Raw genomic sequence first — 19,449 nt, forward strand, 5'->3', positions numbered from 1 at the left:
CACCTACTGACAGCTGAAAAGGCAGGACTCTGCCTCTTTCTCTTGAACGAAGAATGCTTTCTTTATGTAAAGCAATTAGAATAGTCAGAGACATGGCCCAACAGCTAAGGGAATGAATCATGAAAAGTAGAGAAGAACTAGCAAATTCTTGGGGTAATTGGAACAATACCTGGGGCTGGGCATTGTGGCTTCTCCCCTTAACTGGTCCTCTCTTCACGTTCTTTGCGGCGCCTTTGTTTAGCCCTTGTATTCTCAAAGATATTACCCAGGTCATCACCTCTCAAATAGAATCCATAAAGTTACAAATGTTAATAGTTCGATATAGTCCCCTAAACGACGGGGAGCTCTGAATATCCTATCAAACATGAGATGATGCTTTCTACAATGAGTGATAGAAGCATCAAGAGGGGGTAATGAAGAGTAGAAACATCAGATTTTTACATAACCTTCTGCTCCTTCTGTTATAGCCATGCGTTCCGGGAAACAAACTCACTCAGAAGGACAATGCAGATAGTGGAGTGCAGCTTATTACACCGGCGGGCCCAAGGCAGAGTCTCCTCTTAGCCAAGGACCCTGATCAGCATTTGTGAAAATCTTTTATACCCCATGTGTACGTGTCCAAACCCACCACCCCAAATTCCTTGAAACTTACATAAACAAAGGAAGGGCAAATACGACTACAATAACCCCACCATTCACATGTTATGTGTTCAAACACTTAATAATCAATAAGCCCACAGTTGCATTCCAAAGAGTTAATAATCAATAAGCCCATGGCCAGGTTCCAACCAGTTAATAATCGATAAGCCTGTGATTACATCCTGATAGATACGGAAAAAATTTATGACCTGTCCGGAGGCAGGGGTGATTAATGTCTGTTTTCTCTTAGGTGATCAGTAACCTGGATAGGATCTTCAAGGATCCCTGTCCGGAGGGGGTCTTCTCCTTCCATTGTCGTTCCCACAGGCACTAAGCAGAGAGTTCAGAGTCCACTGGAGAGGTAGCCGAGCACGATCAGCACAGACAGGCCTGAGATGGAGTCCAGGCCTTATGAATTCCTTCTTCATTCCCCCCTCTTGATGCTCTTAACTCATATTATGAGCATCATTCATAGGGATATATTGCACCCTGGCTCTCCAACTGCCAATTAGGGAGAATGACATCAACCTTTAGGTTACAAAGTTCATAATACATTGTACAATTCAGGGTCCACAAAGCAGAACTATCAAGACAACTATGACACTGGTAAATACAGTTTTCTACCACTCGCTCTTCACCCAAGATAGGACTGAAGTCCAGAAAGAAAAATTTTCACTTGACATTGCTTTTACCGGATTTTTCATGTCATCTAAAGGAGTTGATGCATTGTCAGATAAGTCAGGAATGTATACACAACATTCAACCTTAATTATAGCACAGATGTCTCCTTGAGCAGCTGTGAGTATGTCCAAAGCCATTTTTTTATGAATTACTACTTTTCTCATTTAGATTTGCTCTTCATTTAAGGCTTGGATGGCTTCTGTTCTATCTAGGAGGGCCTGTTTGTGAAATTAGTCAAGGCCTCTACTTTAATCACAATATTTGTTGTCCCTATAGAGGGTACAGAAAAGGCAGAAACATACTCATACCATTGAAACACTGATCTTGTCCACCTAGCATGTAAATAAGGTAGATTTACTGGGGCTTGTTGTAGGTTAGGCTTTTGTTACACTGGCATTTATATCAAATGTAACCCTATGACCCGAGTGTATTGACTGTAGGTCTTACACTCTTGTAGGCCAAGAGAGCAAGGAGAGGTTATGATTGACAAGAGAGAGGAAAGTCTCTTTGTCATCCCAGAAAAGAGCAGAGTGGTTTAAAATCTCCTTGGCAGAGTGGTGTCACCCACCAACGAAGTCCATCCTTCACAGACAGAGGCATAGCCCCACATACCCAGCAGTTGTAGGTGTTGTGGAAGTCCGTGTAGGAATGTCCCCATGAGACGAAAACATTGTCGGAAGTTCAAAATCACGTTGATGAAGCCAAGCAGCAGGAGTTGATTGTGCGGCTTCATCCTGAAGGGGCTCGTCTGGGATCTTCTTTTCCTTCTTCTTAAGGATGGTCTTAGTCTCTCGAGGGTCAGCGGGGTCCCTCTGTGCAGTCCACTCAGCGTTTTCTGGGTCTGCGTGGGATGCTCTCTTCATCCTCTTATGATGGATCAAGGGACAATACCTGCAATTTTAACTGCAGCAGGGGTAGTTAGAATAACATAAGGGCCCTTTCACCAAGGGGCTAGCAAATCATGTTTCCAGTCTTTGACCCATACTTGGTCACCAAGTGTAAACTCATGAATCTGTTCCCCAAGGGGGAACGGCACCCTTTCTTGTACAAACTTAGTTACCCTATTTATTACCTTACCCAGTTCCATCTGCTGTGAAATCCTATCCCCCCCTTCCTGAGGCAAATTTGTTGACACCCGTTTTATTATGGGAGGAGGCCTCCCATACACATTTTCATATGGAGAATACCCTTGGGACTGTGGGGTCATCCTGAGTCTGAGCAGAACCGTTGGAAGAAAGTCCACCCAGGAGCAGTCAGTCTCTATGATCCACTTGGAGAGTCTCTTTAAGTGTCCGGTTGACTCATTCCACCATCTCAGAACTCTGGGCCTATATGCAGTGTACAGTTGTTATTTGATGTTTAAAGTTTTGCTTACTTGTTGCACTAAATCAGTTACAAAAGCCGGGCCATTGTCCGATCCAATGCTGGCAGGGAACCCAAATTTGGGAGCTATTTCGCTAAGCAGGCACCAGGCTACCTCTGATAATTTTTCAGTCCAGGTAGGAAAAGCTTCTGCCCATCCCGAGAGTGTACATACCATGACCAGCAGATAATGGTAGTGTCGGTGAGCTTTCATTTCAGTGAAGTCCACTCCCAGGGGTTCAAGGGGCAGCGTGCCTTTCAGCTGAATACCCAGAGGATTTTGTCTGAATCCCCGAGAGGCAGCATTAACCTGTGAGCAGGCAACAGGGCCTAAGTGGATCGCTTTGTGTGTCTCGCTTACCAGAGTGTGTGCCAGCTCCTCCAGTACCAATAATTTGCCATTTGGCAATTCCCAACCATCTCTTTTTATTCTTGGCCCCTTCTGCTTTTGCTAATCTGACAGTTGTTGTCCTTGTTTTATCAGGCTAGTGCCATCAGTATATAGGACCCAATTAGTGTCTGGAACCTTGAGCCCTTCTTTAAAACAAACCCCAGATACCTTACCTCCTCTTTGTAGATCTGTGCCTTCTTCTTAGACACCCGGTAACCTGCTTCCATGAACAACTGGAGCAGTGCATTTGTCCCTTTCCAGCATTTTCCCTAGATCTCAGGCAACCAGCAGCAGGTCATCCCTGTATTGTAGAAGCTGACATCCACACTCTTCTGGATGGAATGAGTCCAGGTCAGAAGCCAAGGTTTCCCCAAAGATGGCTGAGGAGTTCTTAAACCCTTGTGGGGGAGTCCAGATAAGCTGTTGTTCGGTGCTCCTGACTGGACCTTCCCATTCAAAGGAGAAGATGGGCTGTGACGCTGGGGCGAGGCGTATGCAGAAGAAGGCATCCTAGAGATCTAGGCAAGTGTAAACTTTAGTCCTCGGCAGGAGGAGGCTAAGTAAGGTATAGGGGTTTGGAAGAGTGAGGTGTAAAGTCACAGTAGCCTGGTTGACTAGCCTCAGATCTTATACAGGCCTATAGTCCTGTCCTACTTCCTTTTTGACTGGCAGGCTCGGGGTATTCCAAGCCGACTGGAACTCTACTAGAATGCCTGCTAATTTCAATCTATTGATGTGGGGCAGTATGCCGGCCCAGGCTTCTGTCGGTAGCGGGGTCTGGTTTGAGTTCTGTTATCACTGGGGCTTGATGTTTAGCCAGCCTGAGGGGACGGGGGGTAGGGGGGTTGTCTTCCACCCAGACCTCAGGGAATAATTGAGTTAACTCTCTGTCTTGCTCTTCTGTCCCACCCGGTTCTTCCTTCAGAGGCTCAAGCAACCTCCACTCATCTTGGGGTGGTATTGAGAGAGAGGGCAAATAAGTCATAGAGTCCATCCGGAAGGTGGGCCTCTCCTCAGGGGAGAAAGTCACTTGTGCTCCTAGTTTGGAGAGCAAGTCTCTTCCCTACAGGGGTACTGGGCACTCAGGAATGTAGAGGAATTCATGAATCACTTGGTGACCCCCCATCTGACAATTTCTGGGCTGGCAAAACGATTTAATCATCTCTTCTCCCGATACCCCAGTTACAGCGGTAGTCCTTTTGTACAGAAGTGCCCCAGGTTTTGTTACTACCGACAGTTCTGCTCCTGTATCAACCATGAAGTCAATGTTTTGGTCCCCCACTTTTAAGGTTACCATGGGCTCTCAAGGACCTGATATCTCTGAGCCCTGGCAGCCCTATTTAATTTCCAAGTCAGTAAGCCCCACAACTGTGGGAGCTTCCTCTTCCTTCCTTGCCTTAGGACATTCATTCTTCCAGTGGCCAAAACCTAGCATCGCCCTCGGGCACACTGGTTTGACTATAACAGTGCCTGGGGCCTCCGTTGGAACTGGCTGAAGAACTGTCCTGTCCCTGGGGCAGATGAGGTTTTCCGGAGGGCTCGAGATAGACTTTCTCAGAACAGCAGCTTGCACTGTAAATCTCTTGTCTGTTCTCTTTCGTTCCCTCTGGCTCTCTGGCAGAGCGCAATCTCTGCTTAATTCCACCCTCTCCCTCCCCTTCTTGTCAGTACTCACCGGGAGAGGCGTGTATAGCTTGGGCGGTTTGGCTGGAGCCGGATCCTGGAAGTGTTGGCCAGAGGCTTCTGTCACCGGGATCAGAGCCTGCCAAAACGGCGGCTCTAGGACCTCCGGGAGAGCTGGGGGAAGAGCAGCGGCTGCTGCAGGAACTTCACCTGGCCCAGGATCGGGCATTAAGGCGGCCTCCGTTCCTGGCGAAGCAGGGGAGTCACTATCCAGCATGGGGGAGGGGTCAGGTCATCCCCGTCCAAATCCTGTAGAATTTCCTTTTTTATCATCAGTCAATTTTTGTGCCATTAATATTTTCCCCTTTCCCTTCTGGATACAGAACCGTGTCCAAGTAGGAGGGTCTCAAGCTAACCCTAGCCATGAGTCAATAGATGGAAGCCAGACTGCTTCCACTATTTTTGAGTTCATGGTGTTCTCTGATGGCCATCCTACTCCCATAGAGGGCCTTTCGACCACAGAGTATGTGGAGGCGGTTAAGCTTCATCTTCACCCCATAGTCTCCTCCTAATCCCTTCTTTAAAATTTTAATCATGCACTCCAATACAGTTGCCTTAGATTCACTTCCCCCCATCTTGCTTACCTTCTCGGACCTTCTACTTTTCCTTTTCGTTCTGTCTACCAACTTCTCAGTACCCTATGTACTTCTGATATTTCCACTCAATGGCAGTTAAATTGCCATTCTGCCCCCTTCCTAATTGGGGTGAGAAAAGCCTTACCTGCCAGATCCCAGAGGGAGAAGGGGGATCGGTGTGTCTTCACCTGCCAGTCAGCACAGCCGAACCAGAACATCACATGATCCAAGACTGTTTCTCCCTTAATGTCCATTCTGCCTTGGTGGGCTTGATCAGGTGCGGATGAAAACACAGATGGGTTAAATATCCCATGTCCCAGGCCATCTACAGGAAAGCCAATTTATACTCACTTCTGTATCCCCCCTCCTTCTAGCCTAACAATTCCGAGGGGGTCAAGAATTTCACAGCAGACGGGACACCTCCTGGGGGAGGGCAGAATATGAGCACACAAGGATCAGTTTCCTATCCTAAAAATCCCCTGGCGTTCGCTTGGTAATGATTTTCCCCGAGAAGGCGAGAACACACCTCCTAAATGACCTTCACAAATTTCCTTCCTAAACCCTAGCACGCTCGTCGACCTGTGTACGAAGCAATCGCTGCTGCCTGCCTATTCCAGGCTCCTGGGGGTCCCCGCTCCTTCTAGTCCCTCCCAGGGGGGTGATAAGGCCCCCTCTTCCACCCTGCTGGGTGGGTTCCTCCTCCTCACCTGAGCGCTCAGTTCCCCTGCTGCCGCTCACTACCTGCTAACGTGAAAGGTCCGGGCGTTGAGAAGCAGAATCCTTCCAGAGGGGTGAGGCGCCTTCCCTACTCTAGGAGATTCAAGCTACAAAGCCTCGGGGTGGCCTCAAATGAGACCTGTCTCCTCAAAGTGAGGAGCTTCCCAGCCAATGCACCAAATGTTATAGCCTCATTTTCCGGGAAACAAACTCACTCAGAAGGACAATGCAGATAGTGGGTTGCACTTTATTACACCGGCGGGCCCAAGGCAGAGTCTTCTCTTAGCCAAGGGCACCGACCAGCATTTGTGAAAATCTTTTATACCCCAGGTGTATGTGTCCAAACCCACCGCCCCAATCCCTTGATGCTTACAATTGAAGGGTAAATACAATAACAATAACCCCATAATTCACGTGTTATGTGTTCAAACAGTTAATAATCAATAAGCCCACGGTTACATTCCAATCAGTTAATAACCAATAAGCCTGTGCTTACATTCTGATAGATACTGTCCGGAGGCAGGGGTGATTAGTGTCTGTTTTCTCTTAGGTGATGAGGAACCTGGATATGACCTTCAAGGTTCCCCTGTCTGGAGGGGGTCTTATCCTTCCATTGTCGTTCCCACAGGCACTAAGCACAGAGGTCAGGGTCCACTGGAGAGGTGGCCGGGCACGATCAGCCCGGACAGGCAGGAGATGGAGTCCAGGCCCTATGAATTCCTTCTTCTAAATGATGCTTTTGAACGGTGGTGTTGGAGAAGACTCTTGAGTATCCCTTGGACTTCAAGAATATCCAGTCAGTCTATCCTAAAGGACATCAGTCCTGGGTGCTCATTGGAAGTGTTAGGGGAAGCACACTAATTGAAACCGCCCACCCTGGCCAGGCACCATAGTAACCATTTGCATGAGTTGTTTTATGACAGGAGATGTTGATAAAGAATACGGAACTAGTAAGCCACCACCAGCTGGAAGAGTTCAGGAATAGTTTAGAGGAGACACCGCATATCCTTCCACTTCCCAGAATCCCTCTTGCTAGCATCCATCTTGGCTGAGCGATGTGTGGGCCACCAGGAAAGACTCTGAATTAGAATGATTGGCCAAAGATCACCCGGAAACGAATCCCGTCACCATAAACCCCAAGACTGCCAGGCACGCTGCAGAGCAATTCTCCTGGGTTCCCTTACCTACTGATCTCCACCCGGGTGCCCTTTCCCAATAAAATCTCTTGCTTTGTCAGCATGTGTCTCCTCGGACAATTCATTCCCGAGTGTTAGACAAGAGCCCAGTTTGGGGCCCTGGAAGGGGTCGCCCTTCCTGCAACAGAAGGACTGATGCTGAAGCTGAAACTCCAATACTCTGGCCACCTGATATGAAGAGCTGACTCATTGGAAAAAACCCTTATGCTGGGAAAGATTGAGGGCAGGAGAAGGGGACGACAGAGGATGAGATGGTTGGATGGCATCACCGATTCAATGGACATGGATTTTGGTGGACTCTGGGAGTTGTTGATAGACTGGTAGGCCTGGCGTGTTACGTTTCATGGGGTGGCAAAGAGTCGGACATGACTGAGTGACTGAACTGAACTGATCTGAATGGATTAGTGGTTTCCTCTTCTTTTTTGCATTTCAGTGTGAATTTGGCAATAAATAGTTCTTGGGTACAGATACCAGGTCTTGGAGGGCCACACCCATCCTAGAAGGAGCCCCTCCCCAATCAATCAGGCTGACACTCTTTGTTTGTAGAAGTTCCCGCCCTAAATGCTCCCTTCCTGAGGTCACAGGGGTACTGAGTGTGAGGCTGCAGCTCTTGGATCTTGGACCTGGGTCTCCCTCTTACATTGTTTCAAAAACCCTCACAGGCTGGGTCAGGTGACCTGGTAGTTGTGTCTGTCAGGTCTTGGGAATTGTACTGTGGCCTGCACTCTGTAAGGCAGAAAGAAAGGAGAAGAACTAGCAGGGGTGGTCTGCATAGAGAATGCAGGAAAGGTAAGCACCAAACAAAGCATGTGATTAGCATATCAGGTTAGTCTGGATTTTCCGCTGCAGACCGGGAAGGAGAAAGTAAAAGAGGAGCTCTGAAAATGGCAAAGGGAAACAAGAAAACTCTTTCTTCTCGATCATTCCAGCAGTTGCAGATTCAAGAGTTGTGTGGATGCCTTTAAAGTTATTTACTTAACACCCAGATGTGAGTTTGTGTTAAAAATCCCCAGAGGAGAGGCAGAGCTGGAGGAAGAAGAGGAGGAAATGGCAGCTTCTCAGGTAAACGTTCTGTCCCGGGTCTGGGGCTGTGTCTGGTTTTCCTCCTGAAATGTCTGGACTGAACATCTGCGAGCCTTCAATTCTCTGCTTCTAATTTTTCTACCTAGGGTGTTTGTTGCCAACTGCTTATTTTTTTCCAGTTTTTCTTGTGTTAGAGGAGACTGGCTCTTTAGACAGTTTCTTCCTATGTCCCAGAGCCTGTTATCCAATGTATGTATCCTGGCTTTCTATAGAGCATGATGAATTCTCAACGTTGTCAGTTTCAATGTTGAACATATTCCCTTTGTGAAAGACCAACACGGGGAGGCACTGGTATAAGGGATTCCCAGTGGAATGCTGTTCTGTGTTGGGATCCTAGGAAGTAGGGGAAACGCTATGATGAGTTTATATCTGGATGCACCTTCAGGTCTTTAGAACAGGAGCAAAAGGCAATGCCCTTGGAAATAGAATGGACTCAGTGGTCCAGATTTTTTTTCAGAATATTTTCAAATATAAAAAAATGCAGTTGAGACTATTCTCTTCCTCTGTGTCGATAAGAAAGGCTTACTAATTAAATGTAGTATTAGGCTACATGTCACGGGAGGTATATATGAAGTGAAATTTGCTTCAAACTAACATTCTTTAATGATAGATTCAGATCATGGTTTTCTTAATACTGCCAAAATACCCGTGCAGTGGTAATGCATTCTTCCATGTACTTCTAACCCCATGACTCTGATGGTCACTGGTTTAGGTACTTCTGTGAGATTCCCATGCTAGGCAGCTCATGTGTTTTCCTTTTGTCTTTAACAAGTGTCTTGGGGAAAAAAAGTGAAGGATGTGCAGAAACTATCACAGTTAATGGGGGAATCCCATATGCTCTTAAGTTTCTCTTTGCTTTGGAAGATGACTGTGTTTAGTAGAGATGCTGGGTTTGGGGGATTTTTGTCACTCAAGCCCAGGTCTAGTCATTTCCTGGTGTACTCCATGCTCACATCACAGACTCTCATCACATTTTTGTATTTTCCAAAATGTTTATAAGAATCTTATTAGTGTTAATCTATGTTCAACTGTATTAAAATTTGAACTATAGCTCTTTGGAAATGATATCGATTTTCAGGAAATTGAAAAATTCAGAACCAGAGCTTTACTTTATGTTACATCGTTCTGTATGTCTGTATTCTAGTTTATTTAAAGAAATAAAATAATATCATCCTCATATATTTATATACATCTTTAATAAGTTAAAAATTTTTATTTTATTGACATGAGGACTTTCCCCTTTTAATTATTAAAACGTATATAATCCCATTTTAGTTTATGTGTCTGTCGACAGACCTGTTAACATGATTTGATCGCTTTTTTCTATTTTTTTAAGATTTTCGGAAGAAGGGAATAGGTACCTACTCTAGTATTCTTGCCTGGAGAATCCTATGGACAGAGGAGCTATTATTTCTGTTGCACATTCAAGATTCTGTAAAAACTGTCAGAAAGATATACAGTATATACTAAATAGTTAAAATGTTTCTTGCTGCAAGGTTACTATCCTATAAGACCTGTAAAATCTGTAAAAGACTTAAAGTCCAGACTTACGTATGAATTCTTCCCTACTATTCTCCTTCATTGCTGTTCAGAATGGTCATTTGTGGAGCAGAATTTGCAATATTACTAGTTCAAATCAGCTTAGTAAAAATGTGGCACAATTTCTCCACTCCAGAACTCTTGGATCAGAATCTGCTTTTTAAAAATGTTTCCTGGTTTTTGGTAGACAATTTATCCTGGGTCACACGTGGACAACACTCAAAAATAAATATGCCAGTGTTGATCTGATTACATTATAATTTCTCTTCCACATCAGAATAGTTTCTTGTGAATCATATCCTCTTTTCTTGGGGTGAAAAATATGGTAGAAAATGTTATTGTGTGATACCAGAAACTACACTAAATCAAAATGAGTTCTCTGAAATTACCGCTTTCCTTTAGGGTCAGGTTAGGAACCCTTCGCTTGGCCATATGACAGCCAGCCAGACAGTCAGTTCAGCCATTCATTCATCAGTCCTGTCTGACTCTTTGCGATCTCAGTTGTGTCTGGCTCTTTGTGACCCCAAAGTACATGCATGTGTGCTTTGTATTTCAGGGACGGCTGATGTTCCAGGATGTGGCCATAGACTTCACCCAAGAGGAGTGGGAATGCCTGGACCTCGGTCAGCGGGACTTGTACAGGGATGTGATGTTAGAGACCTACGGGAACCTGGCCTCCTTGGGTGAGGACAACTGCCTTCCAGAATCCCTTTTCCACCACTGGGTTTGGTGCCTGCATTTCTAGAACGTCTCCTGGAATTTTCTGCTTCCACCAACACCTTCAGATCCCTGCTTTCTAGCAGGAAATGGGTATTTGTGAGTTTAGAAAGAAAGCCTTCATGGTGATTCAGTATGTTTCTAACCTTTTTCTTCCGTGATGTAATCTGCCTCCTTCACTCTAGCGTGGTGGTGATTGAATCAGTTCCATGGTATTAAATAGTGACACCTTCCTCTTAAATTCACATTTACACTACTTACTTGAGCCTTGTAGTACTTGACCAGAATGTCAGTATCTGATTTTTATGTATTTGTTAGTACTGTAAGGGTGCTTTCAATAAAGTATTTGGGGGAATCATCCTCGAGGCTGTATTAACATTCACCCGTGTGTTCTCTTATCACCCAAAGACATATTGGGTTGGAACTTGTGAATCTCTAGCAAAACGAATATTCCTTTCTCTGATGAACAGGTCTTGTGGTCTCTAAGCCGGACCTGGTCACCTTTCTGGAGCAAATGAAGAATCCCTGGGATGTAAGGAGAACGGACACAACGGCCACATACCCAGGTGGGTGTGAATGGAGGGAGCTGATGACTCAGGTGAGAGGTCCAAGGAGCAGTGAGGAAGTCAGCCTTTGTCCTGTGGCTTGGGAAGCCGTGCTCCAGTGGAAATGATTCTGGAGAACTCTGGGTTCATTTCTGTTGCTGTCATAGACGGACATTGCCTGGCTCCTTCTGCCTCTCAATCATTCATGAATTCATCTCCATGATTACTTTTCTCATCCACAGTGAGAATTCAAATTCTCTTCTTGGCTTGTGACAACTTGCATGAGTTGGCTGCTCTTTCATTTCTTGGGGGTCCTAGGAAAACTGCCCATTGATGAATAAATATAAGATACTCTTTTTTAAAGTTCTTTTCTACCTCTAGAAAGAAATATGTGAGTGGAATTGTAAACAAACTACCAATACTCTAGGAATATTGGAGACAGAATTTTTTTTCTGATTTGTATTTTCTAAAACACTGGAGGCTACAAATATGAACCTATAAATTTTAAACTCATTTCAGTGTATAAAGCAAAACTTCCATAAAATGAGAGAATGCAAATCTCTGAGTTACACCAATGTTTCACATTTCTTTATGTGAACTCATTTTAAATATCTGAAGTGTATTTGCCACAATTCCTCAATGGTAAAATACTTTAATATATTCGATTAACTCAAAGATTTCTTAAATAAATTGCAAAATAATTTAGAACATTTTCCACCATATTTCTAATGGTTGTTTAAACTATTAACATTTTAGATCATATAAAGAGTACTTTTAAGTCCTTTAAACGCTTATTGGATTTAAATACTCATTGTTTTACAATGTTGTGCTCTTGTACAGCAAAGAGAATAAAGTAAACGTATCAATGGCCACTCTTTGTTAGATTTCCTTCCATTTGGGTCTCCACAGGGAACTGAGTAGAGTTCTCTGTGATCCCAACATATTTTTTAAAATCTCACTTCTTATTTAATTGCTTAAGGCTTTATTATCTTCTTTGTTATCAGCTGCTCCAGACTTTATTAATTTATCTCATTTGTTATCAGTTTCTGATGGCCATCAGTTTCTAATTAGTTCTATGTCAATATCATTTATGATGTTTAGATACAAACATCTAATAGAATATGTTCCAATAGAACACAAGTTGTAAGAAGTGGGTTAAAGAATTGGAAGGCACCTAGTATTTCTGAAAATGTTTGGTGTCTCCATTTAAGACAACTTAGGGCAAAAGGTAATCATTAGACGACGTGTCTCCGCTTCATTGAGTGGATCTTGTAGCTTATTATTTTGCCCCTTGCTCTGCACCATACTCTTTGTACCCTGGTTTTATTACATTTTCTGTGTTTCTGATCTCTGCCCTGAAGGCTGCAGGATCCTAGTTCCTCGTGCTTCTTGTGCCAGCCCTTTAGGGGCTCAGTTTGGTCCCGAGGTTTGTGCCCTGATCCCCTTGATGGGCACTTGATTGCTGTGACCCCAGCCTGCCCTGGATATTGAGGGGAGCTTCCCCTTCACTCTGTGGCTGTCACCACCATGTCTGTGGTGGGTGTGCACCCTGGTTGGTGGAACAGAGCCCCCAGATCTGTTTCTTCGCTGTGATCCTGATCTGTGTGGAGGCAGGTGGGATTGGAGCACACCCCTGGGAGAGAAGCCCCTGAGGATTGCTGCTCTGGGGATGTTCCCCTTGGGACGTGCTCTGTGCTTCACTTTCCCCCATTGGCTGTGTCTCGTGTGACCCTGGCTGGCACTGATCTTGGCCCCAGCTCAACCATGGGTATGCGGGCAGACGGACCTGGGGTCTCTCAGATGTTGTTCTTCCCGGGTCACCAGCATAGATCCCCTGAATTCAGGGCCTAGGTCCCAGGTGCTGTGGTGCTGTGGGGGCAGCTCAGACTCCGGCCTGGCCCCGTCCCCTCGTGTCCGAGCCCACAAAGTCTACAGTTGCTAAAGCCACACCTGCTGTGACCGGGGCGTCCCCCTTGTCCTTCAGATGCTCTGCAGGGGCTGAGCTGACAAAGCCGGTTGCCTGTGTAAAAGCGTGGTTAGTGCAGCTGCGAGCAGAGACCTCAGCTTTGCTTCCTTAACCCTGGGGCTCAGCTGCGCTTTCAGCTCCTTCTGAGCATGTGGCCCACCCACGGGTGTCTGCTCCAGAGGCTGCCCCAGGGCACAGGGGTCTGCTGACGGGGGAGGAGGGGCATGGGGGAGGCCGTGGCTGGGCCTCAGTAGAGCCCACTGGGTGGCGGTCCTCCCTGCTGCCAGGGATGAGGGGCCAGCACGGGGGAGAGAGGCTGCGGTGGGGTTCTTCCCTTTGGGCCTCACTCAACAATGGCGTCTGCGCTTTGGTGGTGCAGGCTTCCTCCACAAGCGTCCCATTTGCAGAGCTCCTCCCTCCCTCCCGTCCCCTCAGGATGTGTCCTCATGGCCAACTGCAGTCCTCTGCCTGGGTCTGCTCTCCAAAGCCCACGTTCCAGCACCCAGCCCTTGTCTGCAGGGGTGGACACCCTTGAGGTGGACACCCTCTCAGGCTGGGTGGGCAGGGCAGGGCTCACCACCCCATCTGCAGCTCTCACTGCCCTGCTGCCACACGCGGGTTGCCATGTTCTCTTCCACAGAGAATGAGGCTCTCCTTCTGTCCAAACTGGGCTCCCCCAGTGATGGCTCCCCCGGATGTGGACACCTCTTCTCTCTTCAGATCCCACCAATGTTGCAGGTCCCATCCCAGTTCCTCTCGTCTTCCTTCTCCTTCTTCTTTTTTGGTCCTACCTGGCTCAGCAGGAATCTTTCTTGTCTTTTTAGGTGGTGTAGCTTCTTTGCTAGTGTTCAGAGGGGGCTCTGTGAGAAATGTTCCAATTCTGATGTATTCTTGATTCATTTGTGGAGAGAGATGAACTCCATTCTGCCTAATCCTCTGGCATCTTGATCCTTGGGTCCCCATTTTCTCTAAATCTTCAAGGATATTCACTGAGAATATGAGGTAAGAAAGGTTCTATTTGGTATCTTTCAGCTGTGTCTTCTCACAAAACCCATGGTTTGATGTCAAAGAATCCAAGGATTGAAAATTTAACCCCAAAAGCAAACCTATATGAAAGAGCTCACCTCCGAAATGAACATTTAACCAAAGCCTGGGGATATACAAGGGCGTGTGAAAGACTGAGAGGATGTTTATATGGACATAAAGAAATTGAGACCGTTTCACATACTGTGGACATGACTGCCAGAAGAAATGAGCACTGGGAGTCAAAATGGGGCAAGCACCCGATTCAGTCATCATCGTCTGCCGCGCAGTGTATCATTGTAAGCAATGACTCACATCAGTTTTTGAAACACACACATTCTCTGAGAGGAAATTTGGACAATCTGGAAGGTCATCCAGTCTCTGCTCCAAATGCTCGTTCAGACCACTCTGAACATAGACTTCGATTACACATACATTCAACCACGTCTGAAAAGGAGAAGTTTACAGATGATGGGGAAAACTCACAATATAATCAACTTGAGGGATCTGTGAGCAGCGGGTCTTTATTCTTCCACCAACAGACAGGTTCTCTCCAATCCAAAATGTGTAATGTTGATAATAATGGAAGAGACTTAATTCAGCCATCACTGTTTGATACATATCGTGATAGGGTTAATATAGGACAACTTTTCATGTGTAATAACACTAGTCAGACCTTAAGTAGGAGCTCCAACCCCGATAGTTTCCAGAGTATTTATGATGGAGCAAGAAACTCTTCATGCGATGACAGTGGATATAACATTGGACAAGACTCTGACCTTAGGAAACATCAGGCACCTCAATCTTCAGACAAGGATTCTAAGAGTAATACATGTAGGAATATCTTTTATCGAGCATCAGGGCTTTCACTAAATAAGAGTGCACATACTGGAGAGAAGACTTACAATTGTAGTGAATATAATGTGTCTAATCAGTCTTCAGAACTTATTCAACAGCAGAGTATTCAGAATCCACAGAAAAACTGCAAGTGTAAGAAATGTGAGAAAGTCTTTACTAACACACTCAACCTACGTAAACGTAGGGAAATTCATACAGGATGGAGATGGAACACTTTCAAATGTACAGAATGTGACAAAGCGTTTAATCAGAGTTCAAAACTTAGTCAACATCAGCGAATCCATATTGGCCCGAAGCCTTATAAACATAAGGATTGTGGCAAAGGCTTTATTCAACACAGAGATCTTACTTGCCATCAGAGAATTCACACTGGTGAGAAACCTTATACATGTCAAGAATGTGGGAAAGCTTTCAGTCAATACGCAACTCTTTGTCAACACCAGCGAATTCATACGGGAGAGAAGCTTTATAAATGTAAGGATTGTGGCAAAGACTTCAACCAGGGCTCAGGCCATATGTACCATCAGAGAGTTCATACTGGAGAGAAGCCTTATAATTGTAAGGATTGTGGCAAAGACTTTAACCGGCACTCAGGTCTTACTTGCCATCAGAGAATTCACACTGGAGAGAAACCATATACATGTCAAGAATGTGGAAAAGCTTTCAGTCAACACACAACTCGTAATAAACACCACCGATTTCATACTGGAGAGAAGCGTTATAAATGTAAGGATTGTGGCAAAGACGTTCGCCGGCTCTCAGGTCTTACTTGCCAGCAGAGGGTTCATACTGGAGAGAAGCCTTATAAATGTAAGGATTGTGGGAAAGGCTTTAGCTGGCACTCCGGTCTTACTTGCCATCAGAGAATTCACACTGGAGAGAAACCTTATAAATGTCAAGAATGTGGAAAAGCTTTCAGTCAATCTGCAACTCTTACTCAACACCAGCGAATTCATACTGGAGAGAAACCTTATAAATGTAAGGATTGTGGCAAAGACTTTAGCCGGCACTCAGGCCTTATGTACCATCAGAGAGTTCATACTGGAGAGAAGCCTTTTAAATGTAAGGATTGTGGCAAAGGCTTTCGCCGGAACTCAGGCCTTATATCCCATCAGAGAGCTCATACTGGAGAGAAGCCTTATAAATGTAAGGATTGTGGCAAAGGCTTTAGCTGGCACTCAGGTCTTACTTGCCATCAGAGAATTCACACTGGAGAGAAACCTTATAAATGTCAAAAATGTGGAAAAGACTTTAGTCAACACTCTACTCTTATTCAACACCAGCGAATTCATACTGGAGAGAAGCCTTATAAATGTAAGGATTGTGGCAAAGCCTTTAGGCACCGCAAAGGTCTTACTCGCCATCAGAGAATTCACACTGGAGAGAAACCTTAATAATATAAAGAATGTGGAAAAGCTTTCAGTCACTATGCAAATCTTACTAAACATGAGCGAATTCATACTGAAGAGAAGCCTTATAAATGTAAGATTTGTGACAAAGACTTAACCCAGCAAATTGATCTTACTTACCATCAGATAATTAACACTGAAAGAAATCTCATAAATGTAAGGAAACCTGCAAAGGCTTTAGACAGCTCTCTCACTTCATTGGACATCAGAGAGCATGTCCTGGAGGGAAACCCTAGTAATGAAGTAAGACATGGAAGAGGTTTGTCCTGAACATACAATTCAGGAGACAAAAGACTTATTTATATAAGAAAGATATGGAATGACGTAAAGAAAATGTAGGAAAATATTTATAAAAAAATCAAATCTAAATAAATATCAGGAAATGCATACTAGAAAGTATTTCATAAATCCTGTTTTCTGACGTTCCTCTTAGGGAGAAATATTGTAGACAGTGATTCATAGTTAAAATAGACAAAAAATTGATATGTTAGTATGGATCACAAGATGAAGAGGTGATGTTTAGCCATGTACAGTTACTAGCTATGTATGTTTGTTTACATTGACATGATCTGTGATTATTTGAAAACCAAAATGAATGTAACTGAATTCTCAAATTACTCCATGCCACACTTCATTTCTAGTGTGCATTCAAAGTTATGTTTTTGATGGCTGCTACCTCAAAGATGAGAGAAGTATAATTTTTCTCCATTATAAGATTAAGGACACAGGCATGTAACATGTACAGTGAACATCTAAATGGTGGTTTTTGTCATTCATGTCACACATCCTTGTAAGTCACCTTGATGGAAATGTTCAGGGAATAATTCCACAGATTAAAGTAAAATGTTCATTTTCAATAGTTACATCACTTGTTTTTAAAGTAAAATATAATGACAGTTCACTGAAATCTTGATGTATTTTATAATATGAACAGAAGTCATGAATATCAGCTGACATATTTCAATTAAAGACATCTCTGCTACCCTAAAAATGTACAGAAAACACTTCCCAGAAAAGTCATGTAATTAGTGTACGTCTTCTTAAATGATTAGCCTCCGTTTTGTAACCATAGAAATCACAGTTCTCAGATCATTGTATCAGAGGAAAGATTATCATTGTTTATGCTTATAATCTATATTTGAACCAAAGTTACATAGCGGAGTGTAACTTATTCTGTGTGTGATAAGCATACATGTTAATCAATAAAACTGAATCGTTTCTTGTGTAAATGTTGGTGTGTAATGAATGAAGTGTTAGCCTAGCAATTTAAGGTTGCAGGAAAGAACACCTAACGAGAAACTCTTCGGTAGCATAGAAGGGTGATGTTTGTAACAATTAGTTTCCTTCCTGCCCTTAAGTTTCAAATCATTTGATCATGTATTTCCCATCATTTCTCCATTGTACTTTTTCGCTCTCTTTAAACGCAGGGACATTGTGACGGTTCTAATAAGAAGGATCATAGAGTACTGTTGAGAGCTCCCCTGAACTGCTCCACGCTGTTGCTGCCTCAGCATCTGTCTGGGGAGCAGGCAGCCTGCAGGTCCTTGAACTCACACCAGCCAGTCCTGTGAGCACCTGCACCAGAAAACCCCCTTCCTTAAGACCAGCAGTCTTGCTGAACCCCAAGGCTACTTCACAAGCTCCCCTTCAATGCCACCCTCACAGATCCACAAAATCCTAGTCCTTTTGGTCTGAATGGACCCATCCACACTCAGCCTGGGGAGCCCACAGCACTTCACCCAGGGCCTCTTGTAAAAACCTGAACCCCAATTACTGCCTCTTTCTCTGCTCCCTTCTATCCTTGACCTCACTCAGAGCTTGCTGTGAATTCTCTCAGGACCTAGAGTCATGAATTCACCTGCTTCAGTTGTCCTTTGTTCTTCTGTTGAGCTAAGTGAGACTTTTCATGGGCTCATTTAAGCAAATGTAAATTTAACCTTTGTCACAAGAATACTTAAAACCATGGTGGTAAAATTCTGAACGAAGATTTGTAATATTTTACCTTGTTTAATTCTTATCACATGTTTCTTGCCTTGGCTTAAAGGAACAGTTTTCTCATGGTTTTGACATACATTGAAGGCAATATATAAGTATCTGAAAGTATATATGTTATATAATTTATAAAGCATTCATTGAATAGAATAAATAAATATCTGAAGGTATAAACGCTAGCAGTGAGAAACACAAGGAGCATGTGAGTGTGTGTGCATTCATACACATTTACTCAAAGGATTTAAAAATGCTAGGCCACAACTGCTCATTACAAAAGTGCAGATGGTTTACTAAAACTGCAAATCTCATAAATTTGTCAATTTATCTATTTTTTCTACTATTCTGGGAATTCTTTTCCTTAAAAGTCAAGAGGTTATGGTTTTTAAGAAACTTCCACACTGTCCTCCCAAGTGACTGCACCAGCTTACACTTCCTTCAGTCATGTAGGAGGTTCCCTGATCTCCAAGCCTCTTCAGCGTTTATGACATTATTAGTGGGCTTTCTGCTAGTTGTTATTCTGACTGTCAGGAGGTGATGTATCACTGTCGTTTTGTTCTGCATTTCTCATTATTTAGCGATGCTGAGCATCTCTTTTGCCTCGTGCCCGTCTAAAGGACCAAGTCGCCCCCCCACCCAGCCTCAGCAGCTGAGGCGCACAGGCTTCGTCTCCCCAGAGCGCCTGGGGTATTCCTGGACCAGGGATGAGGCCCGAGGGCCCTGCACTGTCAGGGGGGCTCCTAAGCACTGCGTTATGTCTGGTTTTTCTTTTTTCTTTTGAGATGAATAGATATTCTTTGGAATATAATTGCGTTACAATGTTGTGTTAGATTCCGCTGGACAACTTCATGAATCACCACAGGTATATGTACGCCCACTCTCTCTCGAACCTCCCTCCCACGATCTCCGTGTCCCCCCTCTAGCCATCACGGAGCCCCGCGCTCAGCTGTCTGTGCTATGGAGCAGCTTCCCACCTGCTACTTGCTTTACCCATTGTGGTGAATATATGTCAAGGCTCTTCTCTCGATTGGGCCCCCTCTCATTCTCCCGCTGTGTCCACAGGTCTAATCTCTATA

General features: G+C 44.4%; 1 pseudogene; it reads left to right on the forward strand.

The window, feature by feature from the left end:
• The window catches only part of LOC136157622 (zinc finger protein 91-like), a 62,841-nt pseudogene extending 43,400 nt beyond the window's left edge, over positions 1–19,441 (forward strand).
• Positions 19,442–19,449: the final 8 nt, after the last annotated feature.

Source organism: Muntiacus reevesi, chromosome 2 (assembly GCF_963930625.1).
Source record: "Muntiacus reevesi chromosome 2, mMunRee1.1, whole genome shotgun sequence".
In the NCBI taxonomy this organism is placed as follows: domain Eukaryota; kingdom Metazoa; phylum Chordata; class Mammalia; order Artiodactyla; family Cervidae; genus Muntiacus; species Muntiacus reevesi.